The following is a 20,608-nucleotide window of genomic DNA, read 5'->3' on the forward strand; positions in this document are numbered from 1 at the left end:
TGTGCTTTATTCCTCCTGCAGATTCACCCCCTGGATCAGAGCAGGGCAGCATCAGCTGGCAGAGCTCTGCTGCTTGCATCCCTTGCTACATGTTAAAAAACTGTTTGCAAGAAAGGGGCTTCTTGCTAAGAGCAGGTTGTGTTTTCTGCTCATGCCTGTACAATGGCTGTGGTCTGGTCTTTCCACTGCATCCCACCTTTGCTTAGGGACCAAGCTCTGTCTCCTGCGCTTTCATCTCCACACCTTTCATCTTGTGCCTCATTTTTGAATGGTGACAGAAGTATATGGCAAGAAAGGGTTGAGAGGATCAAAGATACCACTTTGAAGTTTGAGAATGCTGACTAATGCAAGGTGAAAAAGGGCACAGCAGGGAGTCATGGCCTAAAGAGGGACAGGGCAGGGTTTTGTCACTGAGTGGATTTTGTCATTGAGTCACCACTTTCCTTTTTCATGGGCTTCAAGGATGTGAGATCATTGGCTGATGGCTTTGCTACATGTCAAATGCTTTTCCTGTGCTAAAAAAGCTGGAAACAAGAGAAAAAAATATGAAAGAAAAGTGAATGGGAGTAATTTGAAACACAGAACAACTATATGTTTGTTATTTAAAGAAAAATAAAACAAATCCTTAAAAAGCAAAATGGTTCCTGAAGAGGCATCACTTAGCAGGTGAGGAACTAGACAGAATCTACATGCAGAGATTTATTTTTCCTGCTTTCTCATCAGTTGTCCCAGGCTGGAGTCAGCCCACAGTCATTTGAGCCCTGGCTGAAGCCTCACCAATACTTGCTCTCTTGCAGGGGAGGAAAAGGAGCTCCAAAAAGAGCCCAAGCTGGAGCTTTGGTGAAGAATAAAAGTGGGGGGAAAGAATTTGATTAAATATCTGTGTGGTGGTTTCAGTTCAAAACCGGGTGGAAACACTGATTTTGTGTAGTGGTTTTGATTCCCCAGTTTGAGATTTCCTGGCCAATGTACAATTTATGTGGTGGATTTAGTGCTGGCCAAATTGCCAGTGCACTCACTAGAATGTTTTACTCATTTCTTGCTGTGCGATAGGATTAGAAGGAAGGCAAAGCAGGCTCAAACTTCAAAGGGCATAAAGAAAATTTTATTAACAATAACTAAAAGAAAAAATAGTAAGAATCAGAATAGAACCTTCAGAACAGTTCTCATCCCTCCACACCCTCTTTTCTTTTACACTGACAATATACAGAAACAAATCAGTCAGTTTACCATCTCTAAAATAGTCTTTCTCCAGTTCACTTAGGGAGAGGAGTCTCTCTTGTCATTCTATGGAGACTTCTCCACAAGAAAACAGTTTTCTTCTGGCTTCAGTGTCACAGTGATCAGCCTGGGAGAATGGAAATCTGATCACTGTCTAAAAGTCCTTTTCCTCGATTTACAGTTTTCCCCACAACTGTTTTCAAGGACCATGTCAACTTATGGAGTATTATTTTTAAGGATGAACAATTAAAAAAGCAATGGTTCTCTTTATCTCTCTCTGAAATCATCTTCATCCCTTGCAACAGAGGTCTTCTTCTTCCCTGGGAACAAAGAGTCTTCATCACTCTTCTCTCTCTCTCTTTCTCTCTCTCTCTCTCTGTACAAGCTTCTCAGGGGATCACAGCTATGTGTTCAGCCTTCTCAGTGGTTTAACAGGTTGTCACTTCTAAAAACTAATCACTGATTGGTTTTTGTCAGACATAGAGGAAGCTCTCAGCAGCTCCTCTCAGACAAAAATCGTTTCCGTGAGTGTCTTCTTCCCTCCTCACCAAATGTCATATGTGCAAAACCAGCAGAATCTTAGCTCCTGCCAGGAGCAGGATACCCCTGACATTTGGTGTTATCTTCCTAATGTTCTGAGAAAAACTTATTCTATTTGGTGAATAGGGCTGAGGGGTGGTCATGATTTATCTTCCCTGACTTCTTACAACCCTGTTGCACAATCCTGTTTATATGGCTATCAAGATCCATCTTAAAACTCATGGTCAGCTCACTCCTGGCATTGTGAAAGCCTTAGAGTCACAGAACTTTGCCAGCACCATTTACAAACATCCTGGTACATGTTGTAGCATGAGTGAGCTCTCTCATAAGTTAGCCTAAAAATGCCAGAAGAAAATGGCTTTGTCCTCATTGTATCAAATCCAGGCCTGATTAGAACAGGAATTTTCAAAATGAATTTTGTGTCGTGGACTATACCCAGAAATGTGCAAGGCACACAGCCATATCTGGAGTTCAGCAGCAAGATAACAGTCTTTGTAAAAAGACTGATAATCTTAACTACTGGCACAGTGACACATCACTCTAATAAAAGCCTCAGATATGCCACAGCCAAATCATGAGTCCCAGCTGTAGTATTTTAGCTGGAAGATAGCAAAAAATATGTGAAAATTGCTAGGACAGCACCTTCTTCGTTTCAGATGTAAGCTGTCTGAGATAAGGAATCTCAATTCCTTCTACAGGATGAAAAATAAGGAAGGGTTTTTTCTCCTGAAGAAGCACCTTTCTCAAGTTTCTTTGCCAGTCTGATGGAAAGTCCATGAGGTCAAAGGTTTTCTGTAGGTGTATGTGTTCTTCTGTATGAGGGTCTGTATCAGCCATTTGAATCAAGATCAGCTTGCCTTGGGGGGAAAGGGTGTGCACAGCAGCTCTCAAAGTCTCAATCAAGCATCTTTACTTGTGGTATTGTGATCTCACCAAGAAAAACTGCTGTTTGGAAAAATATTTTCGATTTTGTTAACTTTTGAAGGAAAATAGCCTCCACAAACCAAACCAATGGCCTCTACAGGAAAGATACAGACAAGAAAAAAAGATCTGATACTATGGTTAATCAGCATGGGAAAGAGAAGGATGGAGACCCATGCACTCTCTGTGAATATTTGCAAGAGGAATGTGCTCCTTTCCTGCAGCTAAACAAGTTTCATGTCCCTGCTGAGAGTTTTGATGCTTTGTCCTAGAGCTGTCCTGCAAGGCTGAGTATTCAAGTGTTGTGCACGGGAGAGCGAGGCCCTCCAGAGCGGTAAAATTCACAAAAATGGCAGAAATTTTGGTTTTTGTCTTTCTCTCAGACTTGTGGAAGTGGCTTCTGCTGAATTACTGGCCTGAGGGGCTTTAGGACTAGTTGACTTAATAGTAGCATTAAACAAATCAGACCTTTTCTGCATCAAAATAGCACTCTTCCAAAAAATATACAGTGCTTGCAGGCCAAAACAGTTTCATATCAGGCAGCTTTGGAAGGTGCTGCCTGGGGTGGCCCATGCTGAGATACACCCCCAGTGCCTGCAGGGCTCCCCTGCACCAAGAGGAGTGCAAACAAATTAATTTTGTCTCAGAAAAATGCAGTGAGGACCAGAAAAACTTCAAAGGGCAGGAGACAAGTGTCTGGCACTGTCCTAGAGCCCTGCCTTGGGTTTCAAGCATGAAGCCTCAGCGTGAGGCTTTCCCTGAAGTCTTCCAGCTCTCTGAGGGCTATAATGTGCTCCCAGCCTCCTGCAGAGAACCACTGCAGCTCTTTTTGCATGCAAATTGTTAATGCATTGTGCATGAGGCCTCTAATTAATACTCTGCTGCAGATAACGATTTTACATTATAGCTATTAACCTTGGCATACTTCAAACTAAATGCTGGTGCGTTGGGGAGGATTTTGTGTACGCTGCATTGTGAAATAATGAATTGTGTTTTTGTATATTTTATACACTGATTTTCTTTAGTCACACTGAGACTAATGCTGGGGAAAAGAGGTGTGCAATAATGTATTGACTGCTCCAGAGGTTAGGGCATTAACCAGCCATTTTGGAGCTTTGGTTCCAGTTTCTTGTTCTGCATTTGCCTTATGCAGGTCTTTAAACCTCACATGTGCAGTGGAGATAGGATTGTCATAGGGATGGATTTATAGTCCTGAGAGAAGGTAGTCTTCCATTTCTGTGCCAAACATCCCTTTTACCCAGATTTTGTAAGAAAAGCTCCTTGATTCTCCATTCACTTAGGTTTCCATCTGCGGATCCATATTCCTGGATCAAGATTATGAACCATATATCATTAAAGTTTGGATGGTAATGAGTTTTTTAAGTGAGGCTTTTTAAAGATTACTCTTTGGGATTTAATTAATTTGTCCCAAATAGTAGACCTGAATTGATGACAAGAAGTAATAATGCTGAAAGCCTGGTCTGGTGGGGTTTGTATGAGGGACACAGTTCTGAAGAAAGCATTTGGTTCAGACTGAGGACAAAGATTTGGAGGCTAAGCATCACTGCTAGCTTTGAACACTGGTGCTAATGGTGGATTAAGCTGTTTCCACCTGCAGTTCTCTGCCCTTTTTCTTCCTGGGGTTCATCTCCCATTGCCTCTTCTGACAAAAAAAAATTTCTACTTGTCTTCAAAGTGCTTTACAAACCAGTTTCCTCTGCCAGGGCAAATACAATGCCCACAGAAGGGCTACAATCTGCATTTATTGTGAGGAGAAGAAGGCCTAAGGATTTTTCAGCCCTTTTCAGTTCACCCATCTTCCTATACTTGGTCCTTGTGTGCTGTTTAAATGCAGAGTGACCCAAAGTGCCAAATTCTGAGGAAACCTGGACCTCATTTGCCCTGCAGTTGCCATGATGTGTAATGGAAAAAGGATGCTTATAAGGCCACTTTCCTTCAGAAGAATTTTGTTTCTGATCCAATATAACTCTGCGTAAACTATTTTATGGAAGTGTATAGTCAACAGATCAATTTTATTATACTTGGCCACTGCAGAAAAACTGTAAACTCCTGCTATTAGCTGAAGTCTGGGAAATATGTTTACAACTTTATTCTTTTCCTTTGGTGGCATCAGTGTGTTTACCTTTTTTATTTAATAAAAAATGTGTTCTGCTCTCTCCCATACTATTTTATCATCCAGAACTTTCCCACATGGCCAGCCGTAGCACAGCATATTACACTAATCAGAAAACAATCCTAAATAATGACAGGTCTCTTTGATTTTCCTGGGCTGGTAGAAATTCAATTCTCCTTTGTCTTTTGAATATTAGGTTTTAGTGGGTTTAAAAGTATTTTATGTAGTATACTTGTAAATATCAGTTTCCAGTGAAGCCCTCAAAGTAACTGAGAAAGCAAGATTTTGTTTCTAAATGAGCTAACTCCCTTTAACATTATGTAGAAAGTAGTAAGTGTGTAGGAATGAGTTGCTTCTGTTTGCAGCTGTGGCAGCCAATGTGTCAGAGCAGCTTCCTTAGGTGCCCCATGCTGCACCCTGGACAGAGGCAGGGCTGAGAGCTGCCCCAGGCACAATCCTCCTGCTATTTAATTGATTTATCCAGGGAATTTGGCTTAGAAAATAAGATACCCAGGGACCCATATGCTGCTTGTGTGGAACAAACTGTTAGCTTTTTGCAAGCTGGCACAGCCTCTCTAGTAGGATATTAGAAGGAAATGTTGGATCAGTAAATTTAAAGGGCCCTTTGAAAACAATCAAGTTTGGGAACGTGTTTTCATGTGATCTAAGCTTCCTCTTATGCAGTATCCCATCTGTAAGAAGCACCAGGGCCAGATGTTTCTAAGATATGAAACTCCCACAGCAGTAGTTGTTGGATTATTTGCCTTAAACAAAGGTGTCACCCTGATCTTGCATGGTTACAGATAATTCTGGAGCAGGTCTTGTACTATGGATACCTGGTGGACAGGGAAACCTCATAATACATTCATTATATACTGAATTATGGAAATATACAGCTTCCTGACCACTCTCAGCTGTCCCATTTTTGAGGCACACTAAACTGTCATTTTCCTTTTCAGAATAACTGACTGTAGACTCACAGGATAGGCAAAGTAGGGAAGGACCTCTTGTGTGGGCTTCAGAGATGGGCTGTGTTTGGGAGTCTTAAAATCAGCAACACAGAAAACAAATTACAGATCTTTGTTACTTAACTGGGAAACAGTGCTAAGCGCTCCAATGAGCCTTGCATTTGCAAAGTCACTTTTTGAAGTGAGTCATATCTCAGCTGTTTCTAAGATATCTTGGTAACTCTATTATTTCATGTTTTCTCTTGGCTCCTATGCAATTAGCACATTCAGGGTCAAGCCTTCAATAAAGACAGCTCCTTGTGTTTCAAGGTGGCTGAAACAGCAGGATGTATGGCACATATCCACAGAACTTTAAAAATATCTCTACATGACATATGCTGTTTGTCCCTGAACACCAGATAGGTTAATTGTTAAAGAAACATTAATAACATTAACTGCCTCTGCCCTGGCAATCTCACACTGGCAAATGGACTAATCATACTATCGGAAATGAATGTCATTGCTATGCAAGTAACTCCAAACTAGATAATTTAAGAATAGTTTGGATGATTAGTAATTAGATCCACCGGCACAGGGGGATTTGAATTATTCATGTCTGGCTGAAAACAGCGGGTAATTCATTTGTTCACTTCTCTGCAACTAATGTAGAAGTTGTTTTATTTTTTACACACACACACACACACACACACACACACACACACACACACAGAGAGAGAGAGAGATGATCTGCTAAAAATGTTTCAAAATTGATTGTTTCTATGTGAATAAATGTCAGAGCTGCAAGCTTAGGATAAAAGGTCTTGAAAAGTTAGTTGGACAAGCCACACTTTGAGACAGGACCCATCCAACACCACCCTGTTTCCCTGCAGCACAGGCATCAAGCACTCCCCAGAAGTGAACACTCTGATGATCTGCCACCTCTGAGGACCCTGTGTATGTGCAAATGCACATGCCATTCAAATCTGACACTCTCAAATCTGTCTCCTTAGCAGCCCTGCACACACATATTGCTGGACATGGAATTTGCTACGGTGAGCTGGTTAATTCAAGTTGAGGACATGTAGGAGACAGTGAAAGGTGCTCTCCAGCTGTGCTCTGTCTATCCTTAACAGCAGGCAAAAAAGCTCAAAATAGTGTGCAAAAGCTTTCTGGACTGTCTGATGGCTGCTTCTGTTCTGGAATTGAGCTCAGAGCCCCAGAGAAATGAATTTAGGACTCCTCCTTTTTACCTTGCTCCTTCCCTGAAATGGCTCTGATAAGTTTAAATAGCAGAAGGAAAAAAAAAAGAAAAAAAGATTACTTGAACAGGAGGATAAATAACCCCACACATGGAATTACGCAGCTTGTTCAATAAGAATCTCAGCAGATCCTATTCCCTTTATGAATTTATGAGCTTTATAATCTTGATTTTTCATTAAAATACAGTAAGTTGGTCTAAGCCATAAAATAGATAAAGTGCAGGACAATAGTTCATTTAACATTGAACCGTTTTTGTTACTTACAGAAGACGATGGCTATGGCTGTCATTTGCAAAGTCATATCCAGTTCAGAAGTGCTGCACAACCATGAGCAGTTAAAGCAGAGAGCAGCGCCTCATCCTTCCTCCCTGGCTCTCCAACTCACTTCTTGCTCGTATTTTTACCAGGTTCCAGCAGAGTAGCACTAGCTCATGTCAGTGTCTTAACATGTGTCTTGTATGGAAGCTGCTATATAAGGGATTAGTATGCAAAAGAAAACCAATAAAGCACACCATGTGTCAGTGAGCATATTTTAAGCATGAGAGGCTTGCATCTTGTTTTCTTTGTTTTGTGAAATACTAGGTCCAGGCCTTTCTTACACCTTAAACAAGTGCACACTTGAACACAGGGTATCTGTGTTTCTCTGCACGTGTGTGTGTATGCCACATATATCCATTACTGGATAGAAATGACAAAAATCCCAAGAGCCAAAGTGTGTTTTCACAGTAATTCCCATATACTTCAACTTCCTAGAATCTTCCCTTACAAAGATGCTTTAGGAATCAGATGAGTAGCATGCAGCTCCGAGAGAAGCAATGTTAATCGTGTGGCAAAGTCATGTCTGAAATGGTTTTACAGCAGTGGTTGTAGTCATGTGTTCCTCAGCAGCCTGCAGCAGACTCATGGCTCTGTGTACCCCTCCCAGCTTCATCTGTGAATTTAACCTGGCAGCCAACTCCTCATCTTGTTCTTCCTCAATAAAAGCAGTGCTATAGGACCACAGACAGCATGAAAACAAACAATATCATTCTGTGACTTTTGCTTAATGCGTTTTTCTATTTCCTCCTCCCGACAAGCAGGGGAAACTTAATTGGCTGTTTCATACTGCTGTCCCTTTCTCCTTGACCCCACACATTGCTTTCTGGCATCTCCAGCATCCGTCCATAAATGACAGTAAAAACACCTGATGTGGCAAGTGAGTGCTTTATGAAGAGTGATATGCCATCAATCATAATTAACCCCTGTGTCCCTGTCACAGGCTGGGGGAGGCCCCATTACATCTAGTTTCCTGTTTGAAAATACTTTGGTTTATGTAGGTTTTACTAAAAACAACCAAGAGACTGATCCTTAGGCAATAGGAGCTGGTAAAAGATGAATTATTTGTCACTCAGAAGGATGCCTTAGCTGTGGAAACCATCAAGCACATTCATAGGGTGTCATTAGTCCTGTTTGCCCCCTCCCCATGCTTGGCATTATTTGCTCTTTGGGTTGGTTAGCAGCCCAGCATCTGCTCTCTGAGCCTTTTGCAAAACACTTCAGGGGGTGCAAAACACCTGAGTCCCACAACAGCATGATTTTACAGCTGTTCATAAAAGCAGGGTCATTCCCATTGCTTCTTGAATTAAATGCCACACCATGAGCCTTTCAGACCTGGCATCTGTTTATGCACAAATAAATATTAGCCCAGGAAGCGCAGAACACATTGATGCTCTACACAACAGCTATTGTGAGTTTTGTATCTGGCTGTAAAGCACTGGAGACTTTTGCTGCTGATTATTGGTTCTTGAGGCAGAAATTGGCTTGCAGATCCACTGGGTAAATGGGATTGAGATTGTCCTTTGTGCTGTCTGGTCTGCGTTCTTTTAGCTCCTTTGCTCCTGCTTACCCAGCAGTACAGCAACTTCTCCTTTTGTGCCCTTAAGCATTAAATCAGCCCCTCCACATGCTAATCTTCAGCTACAGCTTGTTGTTTCCTTTTTTTTGTACAGCATAGTCCCCTACTGTATCCCATTGTTACTATGGTAATAGAGGGGCTTGACAGCAATCACTGATGCTATAAGGGATAGTAAAAGTGCATAATGGATACTTTACGTAACTTCACTCAAGAGATATTACATAAAGCATTGGGATGATGGAGAAGATCATCTGGAGTGCCATCACACAGCATGTATAGGAGGACAACCAGAGGATCAGGCCCAGCAGCCTGTGTTTAGGAAAGGCAGGTCCTGCTTAACCAACTTGATCTGCTTCTGTGGCAAAGTTGCCATTTGATGGATGAGGAAAAAGCTGTGGATGTTGTCTACCTAGACTTCAGTAAAGCATTGTTTCCCCCAGCATTCTTCTGGATAAACTGTCTGGTCACTGCTTGGACAGGTGGATAATTCACTTGGTGAAAAACCTGGCTGGGTGGCTGGGCCCAGAGGGTGTTGGTGAATGGATTTACATCCAGCTGGCAGATAATCACTAGTGGGGTTCCCCAGAGCTCATTATTGGGGTCAGCCCTGGTTAAAATCTTTATCAATGATTGGGACAAGGGAATTGAGTCCACACTCAGTCAGTTTGCAGACAACACCAGTGTTGATGTGCTGGACTGTAGGAAGCCTCTGCAGAGGGATCTGGACAGGCTGGATTCATGGGCCAAGACCAATTTTATGAGGTTCAGCAAGGCAAAGTGCTGCATCCTGCAGCCCAGGCATTGCTACAGGCTAGGGAAATAGTGGCTGGAAAGCTGCCTGGAGGAAAAGGTCGTGGAGGTGGTGGTCAACTGCCATCTGAGCATGAGCCATCAGTGTGCCCATGTGGCAGTGCATCCGTGGCCAGCTGTATCCTGGCTTGTATCAAAAATAGTGTGGCCAGCAGGATCAGGGCAGTAATTGTCCCCTTGTATGTGGCACTGGTGAGGCCACACCTCAAATCATGTGTTTAGTTCTGGGCTGCTCACAGCCATTGTCATAAAACATGGAGATGCTGGAGTGTGTCCAGAGAAGAGCAACTGATCTGGTGAAGCATTTCAGGCACAAGTACTTTAAAGATTGGCTGAGGGAGCTGGGGTTGTTTAGAACAAAAGGAGTGACCTTGTTGTTCTCTACAAGCACCTGAAAAGAGGATGTGGCCAGGTAGGGGTCAATATCTTCTCCCACGTAAAAGTGACAATATGAGAGGAAATTACCTCAAGTTCCACCTGCATAAGTTTAGGTTGGATGTTAGGAAAAATTTCTTCAGGGAAAGGGTGGTCAGGCATTGGAACAGGCTTCCAAGGGAAGCAGTAGAATCACTGGAGGTATTTAAAAGACATGCAGATGTGGCACTTAGGGCCATGGTTTAGTCATGACCGTGGTGGTGCTGAGTTAATGGTTGGACTCAATATTAGCTATTTTTTACCCTTAGTGATTCTATGATTGTAGTAAACTCTCCTTTTCTTCTTTCCTTGCCCTTCAGTTGGATAAGGAGGCAAGCAGAATGCAGTTTTGGGTATTAGATATTACTCTGTTAATGATTACAGTGAAATTCATAGAAATGCTGATGTAAGGGGCTAGTCAGAAGGAGTTACTGATCCTGGACTCTGAAGCTGAAGCATTTCGAACACAACTGATCCTAGCACAACTAAGGAATTGCAGTGCACTTGAGGATTTAAATCCTATTAAATATAGAGCCTAAGCAACCTTGAAAACACCATGTGGAAGTCCAAATTGCATCGGGCCCCAAACACTTTTGCTCTGTCTCAGACAAGAAGCAGAAGCTGTAGCATTATTCTCTTCTCCATATATTAGCCTTCCTACACATAACTATATGTAGGTTTCTAAATTAGATTAGATGTTTTCTAATCTCGTGCCTCCCTTCGAACTATCAAGGCATTCTCCTAACGTGCCTTACTGGCTCAAGTGTATTGGAGTTGTTAATGCATTTTTAAAAATTCTTGCATAGTTCAAATGTGTGCATTTCTCTCTGTCCTTCCAAACATTATTTTGTCTGTATTGAGAGCTAAACTGGTTGCTCTCTTGGACTTGACATGGTAATAACTCTAAAAATGTCCATTTAACAGAACTAAACACCTCATTTGAGGAAAAATGAAGCAGCATTTTTCCCTAAGCTGTAAAATATGTTGAGCAATTTCATTCCCTTTGTATGGAACATTAGGGCTTGGCACAAAATCCTCATTCACTCTAAAAGAGCATAAAAGTTGTCTCCCATGTGTTAGCTCAGTTGCTTTGCTGGACACACTGCATTTCCTGGCTTGCTTCTAGCAGTAACATGTGTGGTTTTCCTTCTTAATAAAGAGAAAAGAAAACAGGACTGTTCTGGGATTCAGTTGCAGGCAGTAAAATTGAAATTAGCAGTCAAGACACAGCCTCACTACCTACAAAGGGCCACCTGCACCACTGATGCTTCAATTTCAGGCATGTCTCTCAGTCTGTCAGGGTCCAAACATGAGACACGTTATGTGGGCAAGGCTTAAAATTATGGATGGATGAACAAAATTTGAATGGAGACAGTGAAGTGCCAAAATATCAAATTTAAAAAATTTAAATGGCTTTCCTAATGGCTATATCTGGGAGTCTTTATGTCTGATATGTATAACTTTCAGTGGAGAAGTGCGGGAAAGAGAGATATTATTTGGGAACAGTCTTAGTAATTTCATTACTATTGTGGCTGAACTCCCATAAAATAATTCCTTTCTTTTCAGGAGCTAAAGGAGAAGGACGTAGTAGAAATATTGCAGGCCTCAAATATTTCTATTACCTTTGCTGTTTAATTTCTAAAGGCAGACCAGTTAAAAGTCTTTCAGGATCCAGCTTTTTGAGGTTTACTGCATAGAATATCCTAATGAAGTTTGGTTCTCATTCAACTTCATTTTAGTTCTATAAATACACAGATATAGAATACAATATATTAGAATATAGATAAAATATCTATATTGTTTCACCCTTCTGTTAAGGATTTATGGTCTTTTGAGTCTTGTATTGAATCTTTATCTGCTGGATCTGTTGTAGTCTTAAATGAGTATCTATTTATGCTTTCTAGTCTTTTTCATCTTATTTCTGCAAAATCAGTTCAAGTTTCCTGGATTGTACTGCATCCTTTTATTTCCTTTGAAGACAACAATTGCAAATAAATCCAAGAATAAACATATCCAACTCCTCACATCTCTATATAAACATGTGTCTGTCATAGTTATCCTAATCCACCTTTTTCAGTTTATTCTTCATGCTCCAAATACAACTAAATCTTTACTTCAAACAACTATTATTTTTCCTGAATGTAATTTCCTTGGTAATTTCATTTATGCCACGAGCTTCCTTTTCATATCACCAAGATGAAACCATAAGTGAAGCTCCTTGTGTATCTCCAAGCTTTTTACATTGATTATATATGGATCACTAGAAATTGTCTGGTGTGAAGAGACCTAAAACAACAACATTTTAAGCACTGCTCAGCCTTAGCACTAAGTACCTGTTATATGTCTGTGAGCAGGTCAGCAGTAGAACATTGTGCTAGGGGCCTTAATAAACTGCATTTGTTATTGAGTTACTGTGTGAGGTGCTGTGTGTTGCACATTTCCTTGGCAAAGCTGAGGCAGAGCACCAGGAAGGAAAGCTTCTGATTTGTGGTGATTATAGCAATTGATGATAATAATAACAACAAGTCATTATTATTAGATTCTAATTATCATAGATGGAATAATTTCCCACCTGTAATAATGGAAGATGCTTAGACACCTGGTAGAAAGTGCTGGAAGAAAAGTGGAAGAGCTCTTTGAATTGCTTGTTCTTGTCTTGCTGCCTGAAGCAAGGAGAGCTGAAAGGTGCCAGCTCATGGACAGGTATGCTGAGAGTATTTTTCACTCAGTCTTTACTCAGATATCTATAGAAAAATCCTCAGTGGTTTACATGTCAGTAATAACCAGCCACCTGCCCCCCCCCACCTCCATGTTTTTTAACCTTTGCAACAGCAGTTGCTAATTTATACGGAATTTCTATGTTGATACAATTATTCAAATGCTCTGAATGCATCATTTTCAGCAGGAATTACAGTAAGGGGAGTATATATTGAAATTATTCTTAACTCTGTAACAGGTCTCCTACTTTCAACATTAGACAGCAATCTATCCTGTTGGTCCTATCTATGATCCATCGTGGATATTATGTCTTCACTGCCTACCTACTTGCCTTGCATACCTAGCTCAGAGCAGAAAAATAAGGATTAATTGCTGGGCTTATTACAGCTTCTTAGCACTGTGATTGTCCCATGTGCAAATGGAGAAGGCAACACCAAACTCAAGCTGATTGATTTTCCCTGTGACATGAGTTAAAATTTTGGGCTAGCCTGTGCTATTAGGGTTTGTAGTAACAGGTGTAGGAGGGACTGATTTGCTCTAAGGTATTGATGCACTTCCCTATTCCACTTGTATTTAAGCCTCCCACCCTGCCAAACTGACAGGAATGTGTTTTACAGAGGTGGGAAAAGAATCCACAAAACATTTGGGGGTCTTTTAGTTCTTTCTTGAAGTCACCTGGGAGTTAGTTCAGATCACTTTGAAAGTGATTTTCCCCACAAATGTGTGGCAACTTGGGGAATCATAAAATCTATTTCCATTAAATGGGTCTATGGCCTTGGATAAATATCCCTGCTTGCTCCTCGGTTGTGGGTCTGCAGATCCAAAGAGCTGGAATGTTACACAGTTATGCAGAGAATGAGCTCTGCTGAAGGAAATACACTCCAATATACACTGTTTTCACATTAAGCAGAAAAATTCGAAGGCTCTTGTCTCAAAGTGTGAAGATGAGAAAGCACAGAAAAACCCAACAACTGCCAATTCAAAAACTTTTGGTTTTCAAATATGTTTCTCCATATTTTTAGACTTTCAAGTGTCATTAATTTAAGATTTTCAAATACTGCTTTGCTCTAAGGAGCACTGGCACTTTAAAAGCAAACTGGCTCTCTGCTGAGAGTTAGTATTTTTCAAAAATTGCATAACTCTGTGAGTAAAATGTTTCAGGCTTGTACCATGGCCCTGCACAATCCTCTTTCCATTGTATCCCTCACAAGGACTGCAAAGCTCTGCTGGACTAAGTGTGCTGAAGACCTGCCATCCATGGTGTTAGCAGCATTGATTAGAAACCACCGTGCTGATAAGTGTTGCCATTTATGCTGCTTTCTGGGCAGATCACTAAACTTCAGTCCCATTGATTTTGACCATAAGGGTGCAGGGCACCACCTACGTTTTCATATTAAACCATCTTGGCTACTTCCCTCTGCCACAGGTTGCAATAATGTCTTTTCTTGTCTTAAGGCTTTTGCTTGTGTTGACAGGCTGTAATTTATGTTGGCATGTAATAATTCTGTCAATGAGTCCTTTGGTGAAATAAAGTCATTTTTAATAGTACTAAGAATCTTTACAAAATAACACAAAGAAAGGATTTATTACAATTTCACTGCAGTGTTCTCAAAATCTTGCCCCTTCTCATCCGCTCTGCTAAATTTGTTCGGACTTTGGCTTCCTGAGCAAGTGATGAACTTGGAAGGTACTGGTTTTCCTTTATAATTATGTTCTCACTCTGCTGATCTCAAGTGCTCAGGAATGGAGTGAAAAATCATAGCTTTGGCATAGCAATCTTTGTTTTTTCAGAATAATTTTCTTTGCTTTGGATGTCTTTGTGTCTTTTTTTTAACTCATATTTGAATTGACATCTTTTTATGTTTTTCATTCCCAGAGTCCTAAGAATTTTATTTTGAACAAGAATTGAGATTCTGGCATTTGGAGTTGGGCCATTGAAGAAACCCCCTAAAATCTACTAATTTACTCCTCATCAAGGAGTTGACAGCTTGCCCTCTTCACTGCTATTGCTATGGCTTATATATTCATGTTTTACTGAAATTCTTCTTTATATGTAGTCCATGGATGATACATTGCTTTCAATTATTTATACTGCAGACTTCATTCCCCAACACTTGTTAGCTCACTTTGAGGTAGAGCCCAGTGAAAGGTCTGGAGGGTCTTTCTGAGAAATCAATACCTCTGTAATTTAAACTGTAATAATTAAACAAGGGCAATTAAATGATCAAGTGGCCAACTTAGTCTGTCTCTACGCAGCACCCTTTTATCTTGTAAAAGTGAGGTAGTTCATGTATGCAGCGAATATTATTCTTTAATAATTGAATTTAAAAGTCACAACAAGGTGTCTCTTACTGCAAAATATCCTTTCCAGCTGCAGACATCTCCATGTAACATGTGGTCTCTCTTAATCTGGACTTGAGCCATGTGGCTCGTGCATGCTCTCACTTGCTGAGCCTCTGCAAATTTGTCTGTTTTAAATTAAAATTATTTTTTATGTATTCACAGTTGCATATAACCACTTATTGTAAACAGACTCGGGGGTGCACAGGTCTGTGACCTTTCTCCATAGCTGTGGCACAGGACACATTGCTTGGTGAAGCGGCACATGCGGGCAGGTGGCTTTGGAGTGGAATATATGGAATATATTGCCAGGAGGGACAGGAGTGGTAGAGGAGGCTGTGATGCCGGATCCAATCCTTGTTGAGGGGTTTGTTGCAGGCTTTGACTTCTCTCTAATTGGGATCGTACTGATTGGTTGCTAAAATGATGCTCCCACTAGGCCAGAGTGAGTTTTCCTAAGAAAAGACTGAATCACGTCTCTCAGCATGGTAGTCTGGCTGATGTGAAATAAAAGGTATGTTTGTCAGTTTAGTGTCACGCTTCCTCCCTCACCTCCTGCTGGGGAGTAGGGCTGATATGATTAGAAACAGCTCAGACATGCTTTTTGGATTGCCTGCAGCAATACTAGCAGGGACTTTGTTTTTTGTTTTCCGTTTTTAAAGCTGAACTTGGTTTCTTCCATTTCTGCTTTTCTGTTGCTTTTCTGAAGATTGCTCAGCTCACTGAATGCATACAGCTATTAAAGCATTGCTCAAAATAGTCTCATATTTCTGTCTTAGGTCACAAACCAAGGAGTGAAAATATTTAGTCAGACGTACGGTATGTTTAAGCAACAGACAGCAATGTTTGCAAATAATCCTGAAAAATAAATAAGGACCTCTCTGGAAATTCAGAAATGATAATTCAACTGGGAGCCTGCAGAAGTTGATTAATGGTTGTGGTTGCACTGACAGTCAGGAAGGGTGTAACTTGGAAGGGTAAAATCCACAGCAACATTTGCAAGTTTGATGCCACAGTTTCATGTCAGTACACACCATTTATGCTGTGCACACCTTCACTTTCAGATGTGCATAAGGGAAAACTGATTCAATACTTTCCATATAGATGATACTGTGGTCTGTGTGAAACAAATGTAAAATACTAAAGCATGCAAAAGCCTAAATATGTCATAGTTTTGTGGGTGATTAGCTGAAAGTCCGTTTTTTTTAAGTAGGTAAATAAATTTTCAACCACCTCTCTGCTTCCTAATTTGGGAAACTCAAGCCCTCAGGTCTAGGATATTAAACACTGGTATAATTTCTGAAAATTTAGTCTGGGAAAAGCATTCCAAGTCTGACTTACTCCAAGCATGCATGATCAACAGTCCTGCAAGGTGTGCTGAATTGTATCACAAGCGCTTCACTAGGTGAGAACCAGTCCCTTTGCAGTGTCATCTTCTTTTGCCGCTGGAGTTGCACCCCAGCTTAAAGTGCATTACTTAAGAGTTGTCTGGATTTATGATGACTTTATGCAGACCACACTGAAAATCTCTGTAGTATCTGAACCTCCATTAGCTTTCTTTAGCAGGTTCCATGGTACAAAGGGAAATTTTGGGTTCCCTACTTCAGCTGTAGAAGTGCTTTATTCTTGCCTGCAAAGCCCCTGTCTGGACAGTGTGCCATTGTCTTCAGCCTGCAATAAAACGGCTGATGGTGCAGTGGGCATCAAGTTTAATGGCATTGGTATTATGAAAAATGTTGTGTGATGCTAAATTAGCTCTGCCAAGTATTGATGTGACTTTAATCCCATTTTTAAAATACATATAAAAGTGTCTGTGCTGTAGAGCTGCCTCCTTTGGCAGATTTATGTGTGCATATGGGAATAATGGTGATATAATGATTATAAAAGTATATAAAGCATCCTTTATTGTTCATTACCATTGTTCTATATTAACTTACCATTATCTCCTGATGCATTGCAATTGCAAATCCTGGGCCCCTGCACATGGGAGTCTGAACAATCTGATCTCATTTGGCACTAGATGTTTTGGGGAGGAATGTACTCTCACATGTTTTCTTGAGGAGGCAATGGCCTGTTTTCTTTCTATCAGCTTGCAGCGTTTCTCACAAATACTGGAAATGAGTGGTGGGAGGTTTTTCTATGGGCTGTAGGCAACTTATTTATAACCTATGCTGCAGATATGCTGATGTGCCCCCAGGCAGTCAAGAGGACAGTGGGATTCCTAGGTACAATCAGCCTGGTCAGCTTAAAACCTGTTCAGGGACTTGAACAGATGCCATAGCCAAAGAAAATGCCTTTCCTGCAAGGAATCAATAATAGTATTGCCTTTAAACCTAAGGGCTTCAACAACAAACTGTTGCCAAATCTTCAGCACCTCTTAGCATGTTGCATACCGATAGAGAGGCACTTGAAAAAAATACATCAGAACTACATTAGCAGGAGCTGAGCTCTTTTGGAAACCTGGCCTAACTGGTGTGAATTAAACAGCCAAAAAAATCCAGCGCTGAGCACCTCAAAACCCTTGTTTTCTGACATGAGGCAATTCCCAGAGATGGGCCTGAAAATAACTTCCATTGCCTTCAGAAGGATTGGGATAATGCCATTAGCACCCCAGCTGCTTTTCCTCCTGTCTGTGAATGTGTATATGTGGGAATAGCCCGCTGATTTTCTGAACATCAAACTGGCATCAATTAAATATCACAGTGTACTGGGATTGCTCCTTCACTGCTTGTGAGTTTTGTTTGTGTATAAGACATCTGGCTCTGTGAATGCAGCATCAGTTTGATTTTTTTTTTAGTTGCTCCTTTCTCTTTGAGTAAAACAACTCCCATCTTCAATGCCTTCCCCCGAAAGCAAGAGTACACATCTACATCTCCTAGCCATTCAGGCAATGGCACTCTGATTGCATTTCGTGTGGCTGGCCGATGATAACATTTTATTGAATTGGTACATAGATTAAATCCCTTCAGCCATGACAATTAAATACGAAAAAATGTGTGTGCCATTTACAAGGATAATATTTAATCAGAAATAGACAAGAACATGAGTCATCAGCTCAGAAACAAACCCAGTCCTTATATAAATTGAATTGCACTTGTTCCAGCTATTTGCAGAAAAATAATAGCATTTTTCATAGATATGGCAATTTCAACTGAGCCCAGTTGAATTTGACCTAAAGCAGAACCTTCAGGGCATTTTAGAGACCTCACATCACTGTTTATTGATGGCAGCTGTGGAAAATAACTAAGCAGTGGCAAAGGCCAAGTCACAGTGGTAGCACTGAGGGTGCTGAGCAATGTGAGGCTTGAGAATAAGGCACAGAAATGTTGCATCTCACTATGAATTCAGTTTGCAGGTATGCATGGCTGCCAATAGCTGTCGTGCTCTGGTCCTGGCATCCTGACTGCAGTAACTCTGCCCACCCCATGGAGCAGAGACTATAAGGGACAGATGTTTTATGTGAAGGCACAGGTGGAGCTCATTGAAACAAATTTATTTTTATACATCCTGTTCCCGTTAAGGACGACATAGAGAGCACTGGGCACTCGGCTGCGTTTTTGACAGTCAATTAGTATTAATCAAGTCCAAGACACAGAGATAAATTATTAAGAACGGTCAGAAATGAAAAGCAGAGGGAAGTCTGCTGGGACAGCAGCAGTCTGGAGGGGTTCCAGTTGTTTTCAAGTTTACTATAACCTCTTTGGCAGAGAAAGCAAGCTGGATGCTTGAGGCTGGCAGGTTTAGTTGCACAAGATGACACTCCAGCCTGGCTGGAGACAAAAGCAGGAGGAAGTTTCTCATTGCAACTTTGCTCCTGTGTTCAGGGTATCTAAGAATTGCAAGTCAGTATGCATATCCACGAACAGCAGTGAGCTTCCTGTCTGCTGGAGATTTTTCCCAAAATCACGATTTGTCAATCAATCCATCCAATCTGTTCGTCTGGTTCCAAACTTTAATGATTGAAGCTCCTCATGGTCCCAAGCACAGAAGTCGGAGCAGGATGCAATCCTTATGGCCACAACCTTAGGACTTTTCCAAAATTAGTATTACATTAACTTGACAGGGCCTTTTGCCCTCATAAACCAATGTTAAGTGAGGTTAATTATTTCAGCCTTTTATTCCTTACTAATCCATTTCCTCTCACCTACACAAACTAATTTTGAATGACAGTCCTGTACATACTATTCCCTTTAACAACTTTTAGGCCTGATTCCTGTATTTATTTTATTCTGGCCCCATGAGATCTGGATGTGTTCCAAGCTGAAAAATCAATGCTGATTTTGCTGAGTGCCCCTTGGCCACTTCTTTCCAAAAATCTTGCCTATGAAGTAGACTACTGCTCTTAATATGTCTGACTTGAATAAATGAACTGCTTCAGCCTAGATGGGAATGAGTAACATTAGTTTTACCTTCCTAGACATTTGCCTCAATGAATGGCTCGAAGAAGTTTCAGTGTGGATCAGCTAATGACACTAAATAAAAGCCCGAGTGACAGCATGCAAACAAGTGACATGGGTGAGGGTATTGAATACAGCAGCGCTTTTCCTGGTATGGTGAAATGTCTCCTATTTAACAATCCTTTCAGCCTTCTATGGAGCAGAGATGCATTTTCAAAAAGTGCAAGAGAGAACATCCAGGGCAATTTAATATGGTGTTGAATCAAAGGTGGGGGAGTGTGAGGAGAAAAAATTCTAAGCATTCTTTTAGGAGACAAAACAAAACATTCAGCATGCAGCTAGTGGAGAGGAGCATCAGCTCTCAGGAAGGAGCAACATTCTCTCTCTGAGGCCCAGTGTGGGAATGCAATTTGGGTAGATGTGGCTGAGATCCAACTGCATGCACAGTTTGGGAACTCATGGTAACAGAGCTGCAGCTGCAGAGACCAGCACTTAGTGTGTGTGCATCTAAATAGAAATGGTCCTTATTTGGCTTCAGCTATTTGCATGCCAGCTAGACTTGTCTTGTGACCTTGAAACCCGAAGAAAATGTGTTTCAATTGTCATCAATCATTCTTCTGCAAATGCAGGCTCTACTGAGTGCTAGGACAGCAGCAGGAAGGCAATATTCTCCAGTCTCTAAGACTGATTTGCCTTGCTTGGCAACCTGGCATGCTTAGTGTGTGAGGGAGAAATAACAGGTAGGTCAGCAGCTCAAAGATGCCCACAGTAGGTGATATAAAATAGGAAAGTACTTTAGCAGTGCTGGCTCTACAAAGCCCCCTTGTAACCTGCTGCACAGTGAGCTGCCAGTGCTCTTCTTGTGGTGACAAGAGACTCATAAAGTAGGGATCTACGTCTCTCCCACAACCTCAACCCTCCTGGTTGTTGAAAAAGCTGGTTTTTTTTAGAGTGATGAGATGTGCTCAGTGTCATCTCGTTTTCTCTCCATCCTCACTGTTGAAGTCTCTTTG

The sequence above is a fragment of the Oenanthe melanoleuca genome, chromosome 4 (genome assembly GCF_029582105.1).
Source record: "Oenanthe melanoleuca isolate GR-GAL-2019-014 chromosome 4, OMel1.0, whole genome shotgun sequence".
NCBI classification, from domain to species: Eukaryota; Metazoa; Chordata; class Aves; order Passeriformes; family Muscicapidae; genus Oenanthe; species Oenanthe melanoleuca.